The sequence below is a fragment of the Tiliqua scincoides genome, chromosome 2 (genome assembly GCF_035046505.1).
Source record: "Tiliqua scincoides isolate rTilSci1 chromosome 2, rTilSci1.hap2, whole genome shotgun sequence".
NCBI lineage: Eukaryota > Metazoa > Chordata > Lepidosauria > Squamata > Scincidae > Tiliqua > Tiliqua scincoides.
In genome coordinates this window covers 164,400,270-164,425,187 of record NC_089822.1, presented here as the reverse complement: position 1 = coordinate 164,425,187, position 24,918 = coordinate 164,400,270, and the positions used below count along the sequence as shown (strand labels likewise).

Here is a 24,918-nt window from a genome sequence, read left to right as displayed (position 1 = left end):
AAGAGGGCTCATCAATGGTTTCTCATCAGTCTGGAAGAAAATTTCAAGTGGAATATCTCAGGGCTCTGTTTTCTTTACCATCTTTATCAATGACTTGTGTGAAGAGATAAGAGGAATTCTTATCAAATTTACAGATGACTCCAAACTAGGAGAAATGGCCAGCACTGCAGAAGACAGTAGATTTAGGAGGACCCTGAAAGAATAGAATATTGGACTGAAACTAACAAAATAAAGTTCAATAGAGAGAAATACAGGATTAGACAGGCAGGCAGACATGAACCTACAATGTGATGTAGCTCCAAAGAAGGCTACTGCAATTTTGGGTTGCATTAATAGAACCAGAATTTCCAAATCATGGAAAGCAGTGTTTTTGCATTACTTCTCACTGGTCAGATCTCATCTACAGTACTCTGCATAGTTCTTGGTACCACACTAAGAATGATGAAGCCGTACTGGAGCAGGGCAATAAAGATTATCAGGTTCTGGAAAACATGCCCTTTGTGGAATGGTTGAGAAAATCTGAAATGTTTGTCCTGGAAAAGAGAAGGCTGAAAGTGGAACATGAAGCCCCCCTTCAATGTTATGATTCTATGAACTGATTAAATCAGGGGCCATCAAGTCGCGGCCCGAGGTACACCAGAATAATGATTCTAGCTGCAGTGCTGGTGAAGCTCTACTGTTCTACCATGCTACCAGCAGTTTCTGCTCCTGAACATTGCTGATTCCAGTGCTGGAGAGCCACCCCAGAAGGCTCTGCACCCCAATTTCCTGGGGAAGCAGCTCCCAGGCCAGGCACTACGATCAACAATGTTTGGCCACAAAAACTGGTGATGTGGCAGAACTATAAAGCTTTGACACTGCTGCGCCGTACCCCCGAATCATTATTTTGGAGCACCAGATCAGGCCCACAGACTGTGGTTTAGCAACCCTTGGATTAAAATAAATCAATGGTGGGCATATGTGGTTGATAGAGTGCATCCTCTGTCCCTTTACATTGGGCCTCCAGATAAACGGTTGTCATAATCTTTTTTCTCCATAAAGATTCTGGTGCTTTTAACTGCTTCACGGCTTTTGGAAATTAATATGAGAAGCTGCTCCTGGCATGAAGATGCTCCACTTTTCTGAAGAGCTCAGATCAGCTTAAGTCTGGTACCCAGTTAGTCTCTCATTTGTTCTCTCCACAGTTACAGGATTAGTGGTTTTTCAACTGAGAGTAACTTTGGCATCAGTTGACACTGTTGGGAATTTTCCTCTTGGCAACCATTGGGGGGCATATGGGGAACAAAGGTGAATATATCCTCCCCCTCCCATGCCTTGGTCCCAATCCTGATCATTCCCCCCGCCCCCCGCCTCTTATTTCACTTAAGAAAAGCAAGCACACTGGGCCAAAGTACGTTTTGCTGTGACTTGCAGTTTCCTGTTTTCTCTTCCTTACTGTTTAGCAAATGGGATTAAGAGGATGCTGGGCTCAATCCTTCTCTTTGCACTTTTGACATGAAGTAATCATGAAACATTTATAACATTCGGCTGCATGCTTCATCTGCAGAGAACGGGGTCTCTGCATATTTCATTTCTTCTGCATTAAAATCTCATGAAAGAGTGATCCCTTGCTCAAATTCCTTAATTAGTTCCTTTTTATTCACCTCCATTTGGCTTGCTCCAATTCATCTGGAAGAGTACAATGAAACAATCCTTCACATTGCTGGGTGCTGTGGATACACAAGGAGGAATATTTGGTAATCCTATCTATTCATGCCGGATCAATGGTGCCTCTGAGTAAAGACATATAGAGGATTAAGCTGCCTGGTTTCTGATGATGTAAATTAGAAGAAAACTGCAACATAACAATCAAAATTGAGGAAGAAAGAGTTTAGTTGGGTTGGGAGGGTGGGGAGCAGGTGGGTTGGCCATTGTTTAGCAACAGTTGCCAACTAGGACCTCACAACTATTTTACTAGCCCCGGCTCATGTGCCTTTAATAGCTGTTTGAGTTGCAGCTATTAGCAGGTGTTTATTTCTGAAGTCTTCAGGGAGTCTTTATGAGCTAGGTAGGATGTGGGACCCCATCATGTCATAGCAGCAATCTTCCTGGAGGGCAGTTTCATATGTTAGAGCTGAGGCGCTCAAACAGAACACAAGCTTCCAGACTTCACAAGGCTCTTCCGCAAGTGGAAATGAAAAACCAAAATGCTCCATATTGAAACAGCACAAAGCTGAGCTTTAGCACTGGCTTTCCGAGGTTACACAAAGTTCAATTGACAGCCATGCGCTTCTTCGTGAAGTGTTGCCTGACATGTATTCAGCTCAGAATTACATGTGATCATGCACCCAAACCAAAAGCCCTCCTAGTCTAGCCCTGCAGTATGTTTATAGCAGCTTTTCCCTTTATTTTTACACACCCCAAATCTCCCAGCTCTGTCAATTAAACATTTGGCATTCACAGGTCACATGATTCTATTTCAGTCTTCAAGTAGAAACAAAGAATCCAGTAGAAAGCAGTTTGAGAGCCAGACTCTGTTTATGTTGCATTAGTTCAAGGACATGTAAACATCAAAAGTACAGAAATCCAGACACACACCTCTCCATCCATCCAAGTTCTCTCTCTCTCTCTCTCTCATTTTTCTGCTTCATATGGGACTCATTTTCTTGTGACGTTGCAAGAAAGTCGTTTACCCTTAGAAAATAAATGATCCTTTTTAATGGCCTTGTTGATATTGTGATCAATATCTTGCTTATTTACATCCCGCTTGTCAGAGAGGCATATGGCAGACACAGATGAGTGAGTAGGTGTGGAAACATTTTATTACTGTTTACAGCAAATAAGGAGGCCTCGGGTTCGATAAATGAGGCCCAGAAGCAGAGCTTTAATCAAGTAATTCAAGCAAGGACAAGGGATGCCACAGATAGGACTGAGCTACGCCAGCCCCAGTGGGGGTCCCATAGCAGATCTCTCTTTGGACAAAACAGCGACAAGCACATTCCACAATGGATGATCTCGAGGAAAGCGACCTGAAGGACATGCTAGGTAAGATAACTCCTGAGAACTTTCACTATCTACGGGAACAAACAGTTGAATTGACCTAGCAAAGAAAAGGAAAAAGGTGTATCATATCAGGTTTTTCCTGTCATTCAGAGATGGCTTGAGCAGTGCAGCTGGCAGGTTGGTCACTGCAAAAAGCTATTACTCCTTCTTAGCAAACAGCTAATTTTAATGGTGCATTAGGGTCTGTGTGATGCAGGGTGGATAGAGTTTTGTGTTTGACTGAGAGAGGCCCAGGTTCTGATCTCTTCTTAAGATTGACTCACACATTGCTTGGCAGAAAATGCAGGTCTGTCACTTTGTGAAGAGGTGATAGAATCCTAGAATTTGAGAGCTGAAAGAGACTTTGAAGGTCATCTTGTTTAATACAGTATATAGATTTGCAAAACTGTTTGGCACATGTGCACGTTATATTTTACATTTACATTCATTGCATATGGTCAGCTCTGTGTACTGCTCCAACCACGTGCATAATTGGGTAAGAGGCACTTTTTCAAGTGGGTGCTCCTTTTTTTTAGCAGGGGGAGAGTAACTGGCCCACCTCACCCCAGCACTGTCTGTTCTAGTGGTTGTCTGCTGGTATTCATTTGCATCTTTTTAGATTGTGAGCCCTTTTGGGACAGGGAGCCATTTAGTTATTTGATTTTTCTCTGTAAACCACTTTGTGAACTTTTAGTTGAAAAGCGGTATAATAATAATAATAATAATAATAATAATAATAATAATAATGAAGAAGAAGAGGAGGAGGAGGCTGAATCCCATGGTGCTTGGTGGTGACATCACTGCTGAGCTTCGGACACTGTGGAAGGGCGAGGAGACCCACCTGGCATCAGCTGCTGATGCTCAGGCTAATGGGGTGTTGGGTTGGTATTGGCTCATAGAGGGAGGTTAGGGGCAAGGGGCAGGATGAGTGAAAGATGCAGAGAGGAGATGGAGAGGTAGAAACAGTGGAGGAGTTCAAAGAACAGAAAGAGGGAGGACCGAAAAGAGAGTGAGCAAGAGCAAGGAGGGAGGAAAGAAGGCAAGTAGCACATGGGGAAAAGGAGAAAGAGAAGGGACGGCTGGGGGGCAAGTAGGGGTAACAGGCAGGTGGACTGTGAAGCGGGGGGGGTTGGTCCTAAGCCCCTGGAAGAAGGTCTCAAGGAATAGCTGTAGGGATCATGGATGCCTGGCTGAGCAGGGAGGAAGGAGAGTGGCAGACTGAACCTACAAAGGGAAGAGAAGGAGATTAGCACTGCTGGGGGAACCCTGTAGGCTAGCACTCCACATGGGGGCGAGGGTGGGATACTGTCACTCCTTCAAAGGCAAGTGGCAGACCACTCAACTCAGCAAACATCTATCTTCTGATTGGCTAGACCCAGCATCAAGGGATCCTGCCCTGCTGTTCGTGCAGCAGCAAGTAAGTTGGCCTCTCGGTTACCTGCCCCAGTCCCTATCCCATCTACTCAAATCAAGTCTGAAGAGGTGGAGTGCAGGGGTAACTAGCCCAAAGGTGAAGGAACCTATCAGGGCTAGATGGCACTACCCTGCCTGCTTTGGATTTCCTGTTTTAAGAGTTGTAGAGGAAGGCACCAGGGAAGGGGGGCAGAATCGCTGCATTCCAATCCATGCAGCACAGTGATCTGGCCCATTGTCGCCTTCTCACATTGCTTGTTCCTCAGCCCAATGGAGAAAGGAGGAAGGTGAGGGAGCCAGATCACGGAGCTCCAAGGATCAGAAGGCAGAGATCTCCTTACTCTGTACAGGCTCTTTAAACACAGGCTTTGCCAGAAATGCAGAACACTCATTTCCTGCCTGGATTTAAGAACCAGCACAAAGGAAGGTTCAGGTAAGGACTCCAACTCTGTTGGTGGCAAACTGGGAGGAGGTGGTGAGCATTTGTTTGCCGCCACCACTCTCCAACCTATTGCCAACACAAACAGTATAATTTGCTTTATGGATGGGCCAGACATGCCCTGAGGGCTAAAAGGTAATGAAATGCAAAATTTATAATCTGTAGCCATTTTAAAATTTACATGTCAGAGATGTGCAGAGACGATGCACAATAGCAACAGCCAGGAAGCACGTGTTGTCGCAGATAAAAGAGAACGTTCCATACAGCAAACCTAGATTTGGCATATATATTCCACTCCTTCCCTGCAAGCTGGTTGCCCCTCCTCTCTGAGATGCAGCACATTTTTATTTTTTGCTCCTGTGTGTGTTTCTGAATTGGAACGATTCCCCTCCTTCAGTCAGCTTGTCCTTCTGAACGGTGCTTCAGCTAAGCATCCTACTCACTGCAGTCTCAGGACATGGCAGTGGAGAGTGTCGCACCTAATGAAGCTCCAGGCCTTCAGCCCTGATTGCTTGCAGAGCAGCATTAGATGGGGAATAGCCACAAGCATGCTCGCAGCGGCTGGGCATTCACAGAATGTTTCCAGGCCAGCATATTTCAAAATGCAAGTGCTTTTGTTAAAATAATAGCACTGCATTATAGTTGGAAGGCAGATCAAACTGACCTGACCGTCTCTGCAAATACTGGCAAGGGGTGGAAATATGCAACAAGCAAGTGTCTTTTTGCCAAGTAAGCTAGCTGTCAAAACGCAGCCTGGATAAGCAAATCCTGAGCTACAGAAGTGCACCAACTGCAGAATGTAATGTTATCTACACCGGATTTATTCATCCTAGTGTTTTAATAAAACTGTAGCAACTCTTTTCCACATGTAGGGCTTCAGAGAGGCCAAAGGAGAGCAGCTCTTTCTTGCAGTAAGCGGATTTCCTCCAGAGGGAGCTCAAATTCAACTGCAGGGTTAAGGACAGCCAAGTCCTAAACACAGCCTTTTAAAAACTGCAGTCTCTTCCAGAGGAGCAGATGAGCAGACTTTGACTAGGGCAGTGGTTCTCAAACTCTCAGCACCATGATCCACTTTTTAGAATGAGAATCTGTCAGGACCCACCAGAAGTGTTGTCATGACCGGAAGTGACATCATCAAGCAGGAAGGTTTCAACAATTCTAGGCTGTAATCCTAACCACACTTACCCAGGAGTGAGTTCCATTTACTATCATTGTTAAAGCATATGTTAAAAGAAGCCTGTTAAAAGTATGGATGTGTAAAATTTCCCCAAATGCAGTCACATACCATGGTAGCATCGAGTCTATTAAAAATAAAATATTGAAATGAATGGGGACCCACCTGAAATTGGCTTGTGACCCATCTCAAGGGTCCCAACCCACGGTTTGAGAAATGCTGGACTCAGGCTCACACAAGGAAAGAGAACTCAAATAAGCGCATCTACATTGATGATGGTCTTCCTTGGAACAGATAATAATGTTGTGAAGGGATTCCTGGCCTGCCTTACTTCCCAGTGCCTTCTGTTCAACAGACTTTGTTCACCTTGTTCTCTGAATAATGCATTTTCCTTTTTGGAGTTATGGCTTCATTTTCGAGAACTCCTATAACGTTCATCACCAGCTATCCAGATTTCCCCCACCTTACTCCAGTCAACTCCCTCTTTGTTTGCCCCCTCCCATTTCCTTCTTTCCATTCATTGATTTCCATATTGTTATGTGTTCTCCATTTGCAGGTGGCAAGAAGTTTCAGAAGGAATCCCACAGGTTTTGTTTCTTTTGAATGAGATTGCATTAGAGACTTGCATTGTCTTTTCTACTATTTGCTTTATTTAGAACTCTACAAGCAGAGCATACTGGAAGTAAACTTGCTTAGAGCTGAGGCAAAGTCACTCGTCCTACATCAGATTTCCAGACAGAGCCTCTACATCCCAAGATGCTTTAGCTTCGACCACATTACAGTTAGCTATCATTTTCTCTGTTTCCTTCTCCCTCAAATTCAAAACTGCCACACTGGCTCTAAGCTAATTCCCAAACTCTGATGGGAAACTCTGATTGTCTTGGTATTACATTCCAAGACTAGCGAGCAATTCCTAGCAAATCAAGAATTGCTGATATTCTTTTGGTAACCCTCTGAGCGCCCAACCAGTGACACACTTTAGGCAAAGCCATAATAATCCACCCATACACACCATGGCCACAGTTACACCATCACCTTATACCAACCCAGAGCACAGCAACAACTTCCAGATGGTTTTTGCTTTTGATTGTCACTCTCTACTCTCTGTTTTCAGCACTGAGGCATTGCAGCTGACACCCGCGGATCTGTTCTGGCACTGCTATTTCTGTAGCATCTCTGCAGTACAAATTAATAATATAAGAGTGCTATAAATTGTTGGACGGCAGGTGCTAACTGAATGCTAAGTATTAGCACAGTTTAACTTGCAGCTATTATGGGGGATTCTGGGAAAACAGTTTTGAACACTGTCAGCTCCAAATCCACAGCAGCAAGCATGTCCTGATCTGTTATTTCTCTCACCTGCAAGACTATGCGAAACTATAGTGAAATCTAATTACCGCACACACCACACACTGAATTTCAGACTCAGCTTTAACTATTCAGTCTTGAACATAATTACTCTTTGCAATTGTTTTTTTTTCAGTTGCATGGGGTGTGGGGGAAGGCGGGGAGGAGGCATTCCAGGGAGGGGGGAGGCAAGGAAAAGGTGTGCAGAAGGCAGGGAAGAGGCATAGTGGGTGAGGGAGCAGGGAGGGAGGGGATGGGACCAGTGGAACACTGCTCCACCAGATCCTGAGCCCCATGTGGGACCACATGCTCTGACACTGGAGTCTCCGATTCTGCGGCAGCTCCGTTTGAGTGTGTGTCTTTGGGATCATTTCCTGAGTCCTGATCTCTTTATTCTGTCTGAAAATGTGTGCCTGGATAGAATGAAGAATAGTAACCAGCATTTTGATACTGCTTAGGAAAACAGACTTTGGCCTCAATCCTATCCCCTGCCACCAGCATTGATGCAGTTGCACCAAAAAGATGAATACTGCATGCAATGTGGAGGGGGGGGGGATGGGACCCAAAGTCAAATAGGAGGTAAGTAAAAATTAAGTATGTTAAATAAAATTATTTTTACTTACCTCTGCATAAGCCCTGGAGCCACCCATGGGTCTCCTCCAACATAGGCCACCTAATTTGGTGGCATATCTTTGAGGAGAGAAAAGGGATGGGGAGGTTTAAAATGGAAGGGATAAGATCCAGCACGTGCCATTTCTGCCAGAGACAGACCTCCTCCTGTCTCCTCTCCCAGTTCCTTCCCCCTCCCTGCCCAGTTATGCCCCCAGTCTGTCCACTCCCTCCTCCTCCCTGCCCAAAGCCCATCCTGCCACTGACATACTAGTATCAGAGGTTCCAGGCTGCTGACATGTGGTTGACACCACTTGCTGCTTCCAGCAATGGCCCAGTCATAAGCTATATGGCGTTGCATTTTACAACGCCTTAGGTGGGGCTGAGGAGCTGGAATGCAAGTTCCAACACTACATTTGGCTATTTAATTTTAGAAACCCCTGGCTATGCATTTATGTGACTAGTTTTTTTCAATTTCATATCGCCTTCAGACAAATTTTGTTTTTAGGTCCATTTTAGAAACACTTTATTCTCTATATCAGTGGTTCCAAACCCAATACCAGGACCCACTTTTTAAAGCCAAAACGTATTAGCATCAGGAACCATCTGGGTTTACCAGACTTTTAAAAAAGGAGATCTAGAAAGAAATGATTTTATTTATTTATAAGTAATAATAATCAGAAAAAAGTCCCACAAACATTTATCTCCGTATATTTACACATACTGGCAAACAGCAGGAGCTTAGTACCTGATTTTTGAGGCAGTTATCTGATCTTTCCATCACCCTTTGGCAATCCACCAAAAATCGGGTCGTGACCCACCAGTAGGTTCCAACCCACCCCACATTTGGGAACCACTGCTTTATATTGTTGAATGCCCAATAATTCTGATTTCCTAATGAATAAACCTAATTTCCATCAATTACATAGCATGCCCATGAATCCCACTTTTCTTTGCCTACATTCATTTAAATGCTCTGTTGTGCTTTCTTTTTACTGATGAATAGTGTGTTTTATACAAGAAATTTTAGAGTAATAAAATTGTTTTTGAAGTAGTGACATGTAATAACTACTTTTCTTTTGAAATTTTAAAATTGATTTGAAGTGGAAACCATCTGAGGATGCAAGTAAAGCGTGACTGGTGAAACCCTTGCTTGACCCCATGGTTTGCCCCACAGCTGTCAGATGGTGAAAACAAAGACAACGTGTGGAGTAATATTTTTTTGCACTGTAAGCTTGTGGAGTAAGCTTTCATAGAGATCTCTTCATCAGGTACAGATGGTCAGCTAATGGTTTTCTCTCTGAATCGCATATACCTCTCTTGAATAAAGTGTTTTTGTTCTACAGAGACAGCCAATCCTCCTGTCTCCTTGCAAATCACCTCCAAGGCTGAACCACAGGGCAGCGATGCAACCTCCTGCCTAGGCTGCAGTGAATTTGTGAACCGAAATATGATTCCCAAGTTGGACAAGCAGCAGGGCACTCACGAATATTTCCTTGGCAAGTCTATGAAAGAGCTAAAGAAGTTGGCAAGGGAAGGATATTGGGCTGGAAGTCATGCTGAACGGGCACAGGTTTACCAGTACATTATCCAGCACATACCTTGCCGGCACATGACTTCTGATGCTTCGGTCTACAAAGATGTTGCCAGCAAGTTGTTTGGAAACAAGGGTGAGAGCTTTGAACCCTTGCCTGAATTCCTATCAGGAAGCGTCATGCCTGAATACTGCCTCACCAAGGAAGGGGTCACTGGTGTGAAGAAAATACTCATCTGCATCGCCAATCTGTACCCTGACATCACCTACTGTCCCCTGCTTCCAGCTGTGACTGCCTTGCTGCTCCATTACAGCCAAGATGAGTCCCAGTGCTTTGAGAATACCTGCCGACTCCTCTACTGCAATGCTCCCCATACCTCCTACATCGACCAGTCCTTCCTCACTCATGAAGCCTCCTGCATGACTTTTGGGGACCTGGCCAACAAACACTGCCCAGCCGCCCACCGACTGATAGCCAGCTCAGCAGATAACATTTCTGAAGTGTATTCTGAGTGGCTGGTATGGCTATTTGATGACCTTCCATTTGATTATGTCATCCGTATATTTGATGTGTACCTCCTAGAGGGGCAGAAAGTTCTCTACCGAATTGCTTTGGCCCTGCTGAGGCAATACCAGCTCTCTGTGGCTTTTAAAGGGTTGGAGGTGACTGATCTCAAGGCCAGCTTGCATGCTTTCATGTGGGACATTCACGAGCACCTGACTACTGACAAGCTTCTTGAGAAGGCATTTGGTATCCGACTTTTCTCACGCAAAGAGATCTGGCTCCTTCAAATGGCTAACAAGAAGGCACTGATGGAGAAGGGAGTAACCATGGGAAAGCAGAGGTACAAGATCCTGATTGACTCCCTTTTAGACATGTCCCATTCCGTACTGACAGCCAGAGCAGGCACCATCAACTACAAGACACTGTACAATAGAACCTCTATAGCATGATTTTACATAGAACATTGTCTAAATGCACCATGGATCACAGAGCTTCTACCCAATCAGAAAATAATAGGCCAGAGACTTTAAGTGATGTGCAGCGCAATCCTATCTTGCACTGGAACAGGTAGGCCAGGAGGCCCGCACTGTATCCAGCACAAGATAGGGCCCCAAAGCAGCTCAGCCGGAGGTAAGGGGAAATTCTTCCCCTTACTCCTGGGTAAGCCACTGCAGCCCCAGACTCGTGCCATTTCCTGAGGTGGCATAAGTCCGAGGAGACTGGGGCAGCTTGAAGCCACTCTGTGCTGCTCAGGAACGGGGTTGGGATCTGGCATAAGAACTGGGTCCCAGCCCTGCCTCCCGCTCCCTGTCCGCCTGCTCACGGTACCGCTCTCCCCCACCCTCCCCCTCCCCAAAACGCCTCTCTCTTGCCTCCTCCCTTCCCACCCCAGAGCCTTATGTCAGCCTAGCTCGGCTGATGCAAGGCTTTCTCCCTGAGTCGTTGCAAAGGCTGGATTCAGCCTCCGTGGACCAGGCACGTCCATGTGCTGGCCCAGCCAACTCATGAGGAGGCACAAACGTGCTTTACGGCATGTTTGCGACCCTCTTGGGCCGGTGCAAGGGACATGCGCCGGCCCAACCCCAGGTCAGGATTGCGCCATCACACGAGTAACCTTAAAGTAGTCCTTAGAGTAACCTTAGAGCAGTCGTTTTAACAGATAACACTGACTGGCTGGGATTTGAAAAGAGAATTGTACTGTAATGGTGCAGATCCACCCAGCCTAATACCAGTGTAGTCCAAGCTTGAAAAAAGAGTAAGCAGGCGAGCTGGCAGGCGGGCACATACACTCCTCAGACACAGACTGTATGTGATGGTGGCAAACCTTTTTGTTGACTGTGATTCAGGTGCACCTGGGTTTAAACTGGGAGCAGAGACTTGATTTTAAAAAAGCAAATGGGTGTGGGAGAGATTAGAACTGAACTATAGCCCCTCCCTGGCTTACTTCCCTGCATCCATCAGTGGCAATCCCTAATGGGCAGATAAGTGCTTGGAGTAGCAGGCAGGAAGTTAACACAAGAGATGGGGGCAGATACACCTCCTCTCACCCCTGAGTTTTTTGCTCTAAAAGAATCAGGACTCCTGACTCGAGCAGACCCAGATTGAAATAAATAGCCCTGCCACAGTCACATGTGATTTGAGCTGCAGTGTGACTTCTTGGAAGTAGATGTTAGTCAAAATGGTAGCAAGCTGATGAAAGAGGCAGGTAGCTGGAGGCAGACTGATCGCGTGAATGGGTATTAGTAGCTTGGAAAACACTTAATGCCTTTTGTTGCTATTCTCAGGTGTGGCCTGAGTGCATCTGTTGCCTGGATTGGGGCAGATCTGCCATCCCTGATAATTTGAAACTCCCTTCAAAAAAGAAACTGACATGAGCATTACCATGTGCTGCCTCCTCCTTTCTCCATGAGCATTACCTAACACAACAGGTGCTGCCTCCTCCAGCTCCTCACCCGCCCAGCTGCTTAGAGAAGCAGCTGTACTTGCAAGGTGAGGCAGAGTAGAGAGCTCCCCACTTCTCCTTACCTTCAAGTCTGTGGTCATTGCTGCTGCCGCTTCCACTTTGCTCCAAATAGGATGGGTTCAGCATGCTGGGAGCGCTCCCAGCACACTCTGCTCACCCTGTTCTTTTTCCAAAGGGCAGAGCAAGTGGGGGGAGGCAGCAGACCAAGGTCCTGAAAGAGGTTGGAGGTGGGGAGGCTCCACCTCCTTTCCCTTCTTGTCTGCCTGGCCTTCTTGTTGAGCAAGCGAATAGGAGAAGGTGGTCGAGCTGAGCAATCAGAACAGGATCCCTGTGCTGCTTATTTTTGCAGCTCTGCCATTGCACACAGTGGCAGTGCTGGAGGAAGAGGTGGGCTGTGGCTGACCCAGTCCTCTTCCCTCTCACTCTCAGCTAGCAAGAAGAGCATTGGAGAGCTGGCAGCTCAGAGAGGGCTGGTGGGCAAACACCTTCTGAGTGGGCACCCCTTACTAGTTTGCCACTTCCTCTCAACTTGGCTTGAAATGACCATTCTGATCATGGCTGGGCCACCCTGGTTCTTCTCCAGTAGCAAAATTCACAGAATTTTTTTAAAAAAAGGATGACATCACTCTGCTGTGAGGAGATATTGGAAAGACCATATGGACTTTCACTTCTGGAGAAAGAGACTTTACAGGCAGGTAAAGCTATTTTAAATAAGTGAAAAAGCTTACCAATTGCTGGCGCTTCATTCTGCTGATAGTACGTTTTCAGGAAGGGCAGTAACTCTCCTTTGTGCTGGACTCTGTAGAACTGCTTACAGTGCTGAACTACCTGTTCTTTCCTCTGTTGTTGCACAGGCAATCGTTCCACCTCACTGTGAATGAACATAATTTCAGTTCCACCATTGTCACAGCTCATGAAATGCGTATTGTGTGGTCTTGGATTCCTGAACGATTTTCTTTGTTCTCACCTGCCCTCTTATTTTCAACTTCTGAAGATGGGTATAGCTTGCAAAGGTAAGGTGGCTTCTTGCAAATTCAGGCTCGAACTGTCAGAACCTTATCAGGATAAGAAGCTGAACTGGGACTATATAAGGTTAAAGAATTGGCCCAATATATTGACTAGAGGCTGAGAAACACCTGGGCCATTTCTAATAGGGATTGCTTTGTGGGATCAGCTTTCTGAGATGAGACTGTCACAAAGCACCTTCCTGTATTGAAGATGAAGAGGTATGCCCATGGAAGTAGAGCATACCTGTTTAGGTTGTGCTAAATTGTTGTGACCTCCCTGTCCAATGCCCCATTTTTGGCAGCACCCCTGCCTATGACTCAAAATGGTCTGAAGACCTAAATGGGGATTTGGGGCCTGAAAATAGCCTCAGAATTTATTATGGGGAGGGGGTTTTACCTCTGCCATGGATACCTCTGCCATGGATCTGCTGGCTCCATCTCTGGACTCTGCTGGGTGTTCCTTCATCTGCCTGAGGCACCGACCCTCATGCAAACACTCTAACATTGCTGACCTCCTCATCGTTTGCCAGACCTTCATTATATAGCTTTCTCCCTGCTCTGCATCTGCCATTCCCTTTCGGACCCCTCATTTCTCACCCTACCCTCCTGACCATAAAAAGGGGCTTATTTGTGGCTCCCACTGAGCCAAGCCCAAGGGCATGGCGGGTGCTCCACATCTCCTTGCTCTTGGGTGTTGGTAAGGCAGGTTCCACTCGGTCCTTCTTTAGCCTTCCTTGCAGCTGGTCTCCAAGGCTCTGCGGATTAGGCAATGCCATCAACATCCATCCCATTCTTGTGAGAACTCTCAGGAGAATGGTGCAGGCAAGCACTCTCGCCTGAGGGCGAGGTGAGCCTTGCCACATTGTCACTGGGGGATACTGAGCCAGTGTTTCCCATTTCTGGGGGCCAGCAAAAGTTCCCAGGGCTGTCACATGAATCTAGATGTGGACAAATATATATTGCCTACCTTTGGACTTTAAGGCCTTTCTGGGCATTCTAAGGACTGTCTGGTTATGCACATTGGAATTAAGGTGTACCTAGGCAGTGCATCCCCCATGGTGTACATGAAGGATTCATGTGGGCTGGAGAGACTGTACAACCACCCTCCCACTTTTGGTGTGGGAGTACCTGCCTGCCAAGGGTGATTTCTGCATTTTTGATAAGATGCTATAACACCCAACTGATAGCAAAGGCAAGCTACTTTAGAGATCCTCTCTCAGACTGGCTCACTAATTATTCACAACGTGACCTGCAGACCGTTCTGTTTACTGTCTCACTTCTTCCCTCTGAATTCTGCAATTCAACAGATACATGGCAGAGAGGGACCAGGCCATGGAGAACATGCGAGTATATGATCTTTAATGGTTTGTCAGTTTGGCAATTTCAAGAAATACAATTTTGGAGGATGCTAGAGTTTGTAAGTCTTCGGTTATGTAGTGTGCTTGGGCACTTGTACCACCAAAATTTATAATATCCAAGAGAACTTCAGTGCCATTTATAATATTCTCCAGGTCATTATCCAAGCTAAAGAGAGTTCAAGTGAGCCTCAAGCAACATTTGACAGAGGATGAGCATATGGCTAATGTTTTTTCCGTATGCTTCTTACCCTCGTGACCCACATGGCCACAGCCTTGCAGGGAGGATTCTGGATGTCTGCCACTCAGAAAGGGCAGAAGTCCAAATGAAAGCAAAAGCAAAAGAAGCCACAGCATGTTGTGGTTTCAGTGCAGCCCAGTCAAAGAGGGGAAATAGAAGCTGAAACCTGCAGCAAAGGCCATTTGAGAGCTGTTGCCAGTATTGCATTTTCTTAGCCACTTTTTGAAAAAGCACAGGCAGGAGTGGCTGAAGTGCTGTGCCCTGGTAATGTCAACAGGGTCACACATGAATATGTGATGAATGGATTGGAAAGCTCCCTGGATCTTCTCGGCATCTCATACTCGGACTTGACTGTTCTGCCATTAGAAAGAGATGTGCCTTTATGTCTTTTTCCCCCATGTTCATTTTCAAAATAAAAGAAGGGCAATATTAAAGTGCTGTGCACAGTGGTGATGCTACCTAAACAGTAGCAACAACAAATAATGTTAGACACAGCCCTGAGGGTCCAGCGTGGGGGAAAAGGTGAGAAAACCCATCCTGCCCTCTGACAAATTGTATGGATGGGTCTGGCCCAAAGGGGCCTTCATAGCATGAAGTTAAGCGCTTGAGGTACGAACAGCTTGGGGCACCTAATATTTAAGACACAGCTGCATTCAGAGAAACATACTTTCACAATCACAATTAAGCTGTCTGACTTCAGCCCTGGGAATCTATGTCAAAATCCTGCATGTGCCACTGAGATTGTATTGTGTTAAGGTTTTATCTGAGCAATTACCTGCTTCACTGAGCAAAAATTATGACTTCCAATTCTCTATAACATGCCTGTTTTGCCAGGTATTACATAATCTTGAACAATACACAGTACTAGAAAAGAATGAAGACCTGTTTTTGCCATCACTCCTTTAGGGTTTGCATAGGCGCCCGATTTTAACATAACAATGGTTCGCACTAAGAAGTTGGCAGCAACTCCTTACAGATAGTTGTTTCTTCTTGCAATTTAATAGTTTTGTCAAGTCCTAAGGAAAGAGGTGCTCAGACAGATTCCTCTTTGCTGCAAGGCAGCTAAAAAGGGACAGAGTTCCATATGGACTTTGCAGTGATCTTGTTGGGCTTGCAAGATTGATATTCTTGATATTATTGAGCCATCTCCTCCCTGCATTGTATGTTCCGCTGTCCATCAGCAACAAACCAGATCCTTCTCAAAAGCCAAGTAGGTGGAAGGAGAGGATCACAAGGCCTACCCTTAGGACTGAAGAGAGGTGTGTGGGGAAAGAAATACAAAGCTATCCAAAACTGGAAGTGAGGGCATAACACAGTGGTATTCAAACTGGGGTGTCGCGGCGCCCCAGACTGTGGGTCCTGGCCTCTGCCCCCTTAAGGGGTGGGGGCAGCCAGGAAACAGGGGGAAGGCAGTGGAGCAACCTGCAGGATCGCGCCGCCCAGGGGGGCTGCAGGGGCTTGGGTGCACTTGCCCAAGCCTCCTGCAGCCTCCCGGTGGTGCGGGGAGCCCTGCGCAACCTTCAGCAGGGTTCCCCAGGTCAGGAAAAGTGAAAGCCCCGCTCCGCAAAACCAGAAGCGGAGCACGATTGCTCCACTTTCCCTTCTGACGGGGCTGCAGGGACTGGGGTGCACCCTCCAATCCCTGCAGCAGCCGTCCCTGGGTGCGGGGAGCCCTGTGCGAGCGCCTGCAGGGCGCCCCAGGTCAGGGAAAGGGAGAGTGGAGTAATCTGCTCTGCCTCCGCTAAAGCGGAAGCGGAGCGCGATCGCCCCACTCTCCCTTTCCCTGACCTGGGGCGCCCTGCAGGTGCTCGCACAGGGCTCCCCGCATGCAGGGACGGCTGCTGCAGGGACTGGTGAGTGCATCTCAGTCCCTGCAGCCCCCTGAGCGACGCGATCCTGGGGATTGCGTCACTGCCTTCCCCCTGCTGCCTCCACCCCCGCCCTCGCAAAGACTTACTGCGGGTTTCAAACTCCCAGAGAGCTTGAAAACCGCAGGCATACGGAAATAATGAAGAGTATAACAAACAAATTCAGGGTGATTTGAAGGTTAATTTTCATAGTATAAAAAAAACACAGTCCACTACTTGGTCTGCAGACATTAGAAATAGTCTGAGAGCAGTATAAACAGTGCAATAGTTCTGTCCTGACTGAAAGAGTGATGTCCCAAAGAAGCCATGAAGAGCATGAAGATGATACTGTGAGGATTCTTGTATGCAAATACAATCGTTTGAGGAACCTAGATGAGAAAATTGAAAGTTCAGATCATCATTATCGTAACAGATTTGCACTGTGCTTTTGGGTGTTCCAAACCCTTCACATAAATTATCTGGTAATCTTTACAACAATTCTGTGAGGTGAATACCTTGACAGGGGGTGCCTGTGCTCTGTGTCTGTGTAGTATTATAGTCACATATGACAGTCTGGCGAGCCCACAATGGATATGGATAATCAGGAGATAGTTTCAGATAATGGGTGATCCTTCAGCAGAATGTGTTGTGCTAACAGGTCATACTCTACTCAATCCCACCTCAATGCTGCAGTGGATTCTTTCTCTGTCATTCACACCAGATTCAGCTCATCCCCTTTCCTCCTCTGCTTCCTGCAGGTTTTATTCCTGCTGTGAAGGCTACGAACCAACAGTACTGCTGATAAAAACCACAGTGGGGGAAGTAAGTAGTATCTGCTGAGCATCCAAGAAAACTGTGGGTGGAGTATGCTTTTGAGGGGCCAAGATGGAAATGTATGTGTCAGAAACCATATGCAGGGTACTGTGTACTCTGGACTAAGAACAAACCCACATGCTTACAGTACACAAGCTTGTATTCATTTACTCTGTTGTAAATGTTATGTGTTTATGTATGCAACTACCTTCGACAGTTATATACCTGGTTTTTATCAAATCTAGGATGCCGTGGGAAGGATAGAGGAGGAAAAAAAATACACAGCTCAGAATCATAGGAAGGTTATAAAGACTGAGGAAAAGAACACAAGTTTAGAGACCAAGCGAATGACATAAATCTATGTAGGACAGAGAGCCCTCTAGACCAGGGGTCTCCAAACCCCAGCCTGTGGGCCAGATGTGGCCTGCAGTGAGCCTCTATCTGGCCCGCAACCAGCCTCTTGCCCCCTGAAAGCCCCTGGCCCACTTTGCCGAACATGACTGGAACTTTGCTCTGGTTGCATCTGGAGGGTGTTCTAAGGGCCAGAGAGGTTGAATGAATGAGCCCATTCATTCATTTATTCACGCATCTAAGTTCCATCTCTAATTTATTTATATAAATTTCATATTAAAAAAAAAATTTTTGGCCCTCAAAACCGTGCCAGACATTGGATGCTGCCCTCTGGCCAAAAAGTTTGGAGACCCCTGCTTTAGACCACAAGGGTGCATCCACGTGCCACCATTCTTTGATGGTGGTTAACAGCCATATTAGTTGCCTTTATGCACTAGACAAAAAACCAGAAAGAAAAACAAATGTCATTAAAATGAATACGCTTATTCCTATAAGTACTACTTATAGGGACCCAGGAGAAGGTGGGCTGACCAAGGGGAGTACCATCGAGTGGTTAGTGTGCATGCTCCCCCTACCTGCTCCTCTCTTTCTCTTTACTGAACCAGCAGGTCAGCAGTAAAAAATCTTTGGTAGTTTGTATTCACTGGTATCATCCCAGTCTACAGTAGTAGTAGTAGTAGTAACTTTATTGTCATTGTGCTACAGCACAACTAAATTTATGCACCTTTGAGATACAAGCATAAATATATACTACAATTCCAACAATCACACTCTACACACTCACCCACACATTCTATACAACATGCATCATAATATAAAAACATAATATAAAAATACAGAGACCAAGCAGAGAGGACTGTATGGGAACACCCCCCCCCCCCGGAAAGCACCAACCCCGGAGATCCTTATTACAAACTAAATTCCATAGTACCATTTGTAAGGCAAAGACATGTGAAATCCACTGAATTACCAGTGAATATGGACTAGGTAGACAAAGGGTCAAAAAGTGGCTAGTTTATTAAAAGCCTAAATGAAAAGGAAATTGATCAATATGGGGAAAGAAAGATGAGCAGTAAAAGTACAGGCAAGCAGGTGGAAAGTGCCTGAGCTTGTCTAGAAAACACAAAGAAAAGGTTTCATCAAATGGATGCAGTAACCACTAACACCCAGCAAATGAGCTAGGATGCTACTCAAAACATGCAACCCACAACCTCCCTCAACTCTTAGCCTGAAGATTGCAAGCAGGTTGAATAGAAAGAAAATGGCAGAGCAACAAAAAATTCCCTGATTGCAAGACAGTCCCTAGCTTAAGCTACTTACATTGCTCAAGGAAGCCGCATTCCTTGCACTTGCGGGTGAGCAAACGGGTGCTCTTCTCTGAGCTCCCAATAGATGGGTCACTTAGGCAACTGGCAGAGAACATCAAGTTTCATGAGCACTGGCAAATATGTATTACTTGCTGGGATGATTACCTGATTGGAGGAGTGGAACTACTTGGCTTCCCCATCCTACCCCTTGGATCTCAGATAGGGTTTGCTACCCAATAGGAAAATAAACTCTTCCAATAAGCAAATAGCTGCCCCAAATATGAAGAAAGACCCTGAAACCACATCCAGCACATGTTTAGGGCATAATGGAGTTTCCAAAAAAGGACAAGAATATTGCCAGAGGATTTTCCAGCTAAGACTGCTGAACCTGAACATGAGTTTCTAGGAAGAGAAAATATAGAAAAATAGGCAAAAAAAACAAGGGGAGGGGATAGGGTATTAATCACACGTGTCTACTGCATGTCTCCTTTGCAACCCTGGAGAAGGGAAACAACCATGACTTAAGGGCTGTTTTGTCAAGTTTGTCACCTACTATATACTCAACAGAGAGCTGCCTGATGAGAGTACCTGTATGAAACACATTTTGTTTGAATTTCAACTTTACGTTACTTGATGTACACTTGAAAATGTAACGTAAAAAAGTGGTCTCGACTTCTATTCAATTTGTCTGAAGTGACATTAACAGAAAGCAAATGCTGCAGATCTAAAACTCGCAGCCCCATCCTAACTAACTTTCCAGCACTGTTGCAGCCATGCCAGTGGTGTGCACATTACACCCTGCAATAGGGGGGCAATCACGGAGGCCACCTCAAGGTAATGGAACGTTTGTTGCCTTACCTCAGAACTGCATTGCAGCTGCATCAGCTCTAGGAAGTTAGTTAAGATTGGGCCATCAGCCATTCAAACGTGATCCTGCCATCCTTATTTTCAACTATTTGCGTTGGTTGATCTCCCTATAATGCCATCTAGAGGAACTACAGGACTGTGATAATACCATAATTTGTGATTGCACCGGTGATTCACAGCCCTGTCTATCCCATTAGGAATGGGCCATTTGAATAAGCTAATAAAATGACTCCATTAGCTGCTGTGAGAATGTGTTGTTTTAGTTCTTTTGAATATCTAGTAACCATGAATTATATAATCTCTCTCTCTCTCTCTCTCTCTCTCTCAGGTATGCGGAGCATTCCTCTCATCAGACTGGAATGAAAGAAAAAAAGGTGGAGGAGCACCAGGTTTCTTTGGCACAGGAGAATGCTTTGTGTTCACAGTGAGTCTAAAATTAGTTTCCTCCACTGAAAACAGTTTTATAGCTATCTCTTTTTAGTATTTTTCTATCTCAAAATATGGCTTATTACTGAGGTAATGTACAGGTCTGTAACATTTTCCCAAATGCAGTCACAGGCAAGGGTAGCATCAAGTCTAATATATTAAAAATAGAATATTGAAATGAATGGGGACCCCACCTGAAATCGGCTTGCGACCCACCTAATGGGTCCTGACCCCCAGTTTGAGAAACACTGCACTAAGGGATGTTTGCCTAGAGCAGTGTTTCTCAAACTGTGGGTCGGGACCCGCTAGGTGGGTCGCAAGCCAATTTCAGGTGGGTCCCCATTCATTTCAATAGTTTATTTTTAATGTATTAGACTTGATGCTCCCATGGTATGGAACTGCATTTGGGGAAATGTTACAGACCTGTTCTTTTAACAAGCTATTATGTATATTCTTTTAACAATGATAGTAAACGGGACTTACTCCTGGGTAAGTGTGGGTAAGATTGCAGCCTAGAAATGTAAAAATTTTTCCTGCTTAATGATGTCACTCCAATCATGACAACACTTCTGGTGGGTCCTGACAGATTCTCATTCTAAAAAGTGGGTCCCAGTGCTGAATTTGTGAGAATCACTGGCCTAGAGTAAATGCAGTAATGTAAATGAGTAAATGAGTAAATGAGTAAATGTGGCTCAGTTACACTTTCCAGAGGGCTCCATGCATTTTCCTTCTCAGTTCTCTGCTTGTCAGTTTCAGCATCATGACCCACCAACAATTAGGCCACAACTCACCAAGTCAGTCATGACCCACAGTTTGATAAACCCTGCTGTAGGAGACTGTGTTGCCATTACTGCTATTGTTACTCAGTAGTCATGCAATGCCATGCGCTGTGTGTTCATATCAAGGTCTCCAGGAACTCACCCCAAATCAGTTCCCTCAAGAGGCCAGACCTCTGAGAATTCTAAACATATGCTTCCGTAACAGAGCAAAAAAACAGATTACACTAGAAAGCTGTACCTGACATATGTCGTCTTTGTTTGAAAGGTGCTCCCTGAAATGGAGCGATACGAGTGGGTATTCATCAAGAAGCCAGAACAAGCAAAAGCCATGCCTCGCTCCCCACGCCAGCGTTCTCCATCTCCCTTTTCTCTTAAAGGTGGTTCAACCAGCTCAAACCAGCTCACTGTGCCAAAATTAGACATGATTAAATACCGTCTCTCCCCATTTCTGGCTATTAGACACTTCAAGCTGCCTTCCAAAACAGCCTCCATGTTTATGTCTGGAACACAGGAAGGAATTGTCATAGGTAATTATGCTGCTATATCATAATTCTCATTACAGAGATCATAGTTCCACAAACAGTTGAGGAACTTCAGGTTCTGTTCGGCCCATTTTGTTCCCAGTTCTCACACAAGTGAGAGAGAACTCTCTCTTGCTTTCACCTCAGATTCACAACTCTGACACCAGCAGGAAAACATCTCCCCTCAACATTTGATAGTCTTGCCTCTCTTGCTAGATAATTGGTGATATGATGGAAAGGAGATAGAGCTGATTATTCAGTTGAAGGACACTGGTCAAGTTTGAGATACTTACAGTCAGAAATCCTTGTTCTGACATTTCTTTTATGTCATAAAAGGGTTCTGGGTTCGGGGAAGGTGCTGCCAAGGGAGGCTGTTGTGGTTCAGAAATGGTGTCTGGAACAGGTCACGGGCTGGATGTAAACTAACAAATAGGCTGTAATCCTGTCCACGCTTACCTGAGAGTAAGCCCCATTGCCTATAATGGGACTTACTTCTTCGTAGACAGATACAGAATTGGGCTGTGAGCCTTACTCCAGAGAGTGAGATATGCTGGGCAGCCCAATCCTGAGCTGCCCAGTGTGCAGGACTGCAGTGGTGCCAGAAAAGGCTGCCACTGCATCCAGCGTGCTCCAGGCAGCCGCCGGTGGCTCCTCTGGAGAAAGGAACTTTTGTCCCCTTCCCCTGGGTAAAGTGAATAGCCCCACAATAGGACTACTTGATTCTACTTCTTGATCAACAGCCTCTGTGTCAGGTGGCCAGCCCGACACAGAGGCTCTGGATCCGGGGGAGCTTTGCTCCTCCGGTCCCATCTCCCTTCCCCCCGCTCCCTCCCCCCAGCACACCTCCTGTCTGCCCTCTCCCTACCCTCCCTCCTTCTGCCCCCTCCCTGGAATGCCTGCTCCCCACCTACCCCCATGCCTTCACCTACTTCTCCACTGCTTGGCAGTCTGCGTGACCGTTGGGCAGCAGAGCTCTAGCGTTTGCCCAGTGCTAGCCCAGTACCGGCCAGCACTCGGTTAGCACTGGTGCTTGGGCCTGCAAACGTTTGCAGCAGTGTGCTCTGGCGGTGAGCTGGTGCGCCAAGCTCAAAATTGGGCTCTTAGACTCTTAAAACTGCCAACCCTGGGACAGGGATTCCACCTGTTTTGGAAGAGGAGAATCTGGTTCATAGCTTGGGAGTATTCCTGCATCTGGTTCTGCTCCTGCATAGTCAGGTGGTAGCCATGGCCAGGGGTGCTTCTATCTAGCTTAGGGTGGTGCAGTGGCTGTTATGGAGAAGAGGAATCTGGCCGTATCACATCTTAATATGGTTCCTGCAGTGTGATCTGCATGGGTTTGCTTTTGGAAGTTTTTGGGCAATTTAGCTCTTCTAAGTGTGGTCACCAGAGTTTTGACTGGGACCAGTTTTTGGGGAGATTGTGGCTCCACTTGTATTCCATGTGCACTAACTTCTGCTTTGCTTCTGAGCCCAGCTCAAAGGGATGGTTGTCATCTTTAAAGCCCTAAATGGCTTCAGGTCAGGTATTACCTCTCCTCCTGCATGGGCTTACCCATCTGTCTTGATTCTTACAGGAGCCTCTGCTTCATGTTCTACCTCTGTCAGAGGTACAGATGGCTACAGTGCAGGAGAGAGCTCTCTCGGTTATTGCACCAAGGCTGTGGAATTCCCTGCCTCAAGATTGGTCCCTTTTCTCATGACCTTAGAAGCCAGATGACTTTTTTTACAAGCGTGCGCTGCTTAACAACTGTTCACTTAACAATGGATTGCATATGTGATGATAGTCAAAGCACAATAAAGATGCACTTAATGAGGCAATTGCATCTCCCATAGGCTGCAGCAGTGTGTGTCTTTACACAGCACAGAGGCTCTTAATGCAAAGAAAATGCAGTCTATCCCCAGTAGCCTATGCAACCAGCTAGTGTCTAGCAGGAAGTGTCTGTTTACACAACAAAGGCAATAGATTGGACTGAATGTTCATTTAATGACCTAATCGCATAACAACTGGGATCAGAGAACGTATCCCCGTCATTAAGGGCTCAATCTTAAGCAACTTTCCAGCACTGGCATAGCTGTGCCAGTGGGGCACATGCTGCATCCTGTAGTTGGAGGGCAGTCACAGAGGCATCCTCAAGGTATGGCAATGTTTCTTCCCTTACCCACATGTTGCATTACCCTTATGTCGGTGCTGGAAAGTGGGTTAGGATTGCACCCTAAGTGGTGTACACCTGTATTTTGTTGGCTATATGGTTTGGCTGGTCCTGACTTCTTCTGACTTCTCTGGTGCTCATACATGTTGGGGTTGTTGAATTCAATAATTTGTTGTCAGATTCATTATTTTATTTAGTTTTTTAAGCTTTGTATGATGTCGTTTAGTTGTCATGAGTTGCCTGAGGTGGGATATCAATTAACATTAAGTATGAGGAGTTTGGTGTGCAATAAATGACATTACACATGGAAACAGAACAATGATGCCCACCTCAAGGCAAATTAAGGAGAAGTATGCATTCTGATCAGGCTTCTTGAAGAAAGCTGCTTCGTTATTTAAAGAGAGAGGGGATGCAGCCATAAATCTATGTGGTGTTTTCATAACAGCATTGAGTGGCAAGAAGACCTTCACATACATCAGGCACAGCTCTATGCACACTCAGGTAGCAGGAGGACAATCAATCAGACAACCTACCTATGATGGTATAATGACCCTTCAGTGCTTGCAAGCAACAGCACATCTATGAATTATACTGTATTTTTGCATCTAGAACCAGGCAGTGATCTAAACTGGGATCTCTGGGATCTTTGTGCTCGTATATCATGCAGCAGAGACACACACACATCATGCATGCATGCATGCATGCGCGCACACACACACACACCATTTGTTGGGAGGTAATTGTTCCACAAAGTAACAGTTTAGGAGCTTCCTATGAAACGGAGGCACTTTGCTATCTGTCTTCAAAAGGACTAACCACAAGCCAATATACCTACAGCTTATTCTTGTTTCCTATCACTGCATTCTTGTTCACCTGAAATTAGAGTCAGAAGCTGTGTTCGATAGGGATGTCAGGAAAAGAGATGGAAAAAACCAAACAGTATCTAGGCTTGTGTTTCATTACATCGTATGCAAGAGTTCTCAACAATTTGATGTTCTCTTCTCAGGTGGTGGTGGAGGCCAGGCTCTGTTTATTGATGCTGATCTGCACCATGGGAGGACTGAACACTGTGAAACATTTGACAATCCTCTGCTCTGCCAAGAGAATTTCCAGGTGCAGTTTCTAGAAGTCTGGGGCTTTCAAAATTCCTGAACCCATGTGAAATTCTTTCCCATGTGAAAAGATGCAACGTCTCCTATTGAGATTCCTTTTCACAGCGCTGGGCGTTACACCTTGTAATGAAATAAAAG

General features: G+C 45.7%; 1 pseudogene; it reads left to right on the top strand.

The window, feature by feature from the left end:
• The first annotated feature begins 2,893 nt into the window (after positions 1–2,893).
• LOC136641236 (TBC1 domain family member 24-like) lies at positions 2,894–24,820 on the top strand (annotated as a pseudogene).
• The last annotated feature ends 98 nt before the right edge of the window (positions 24,821–24,918 follow it).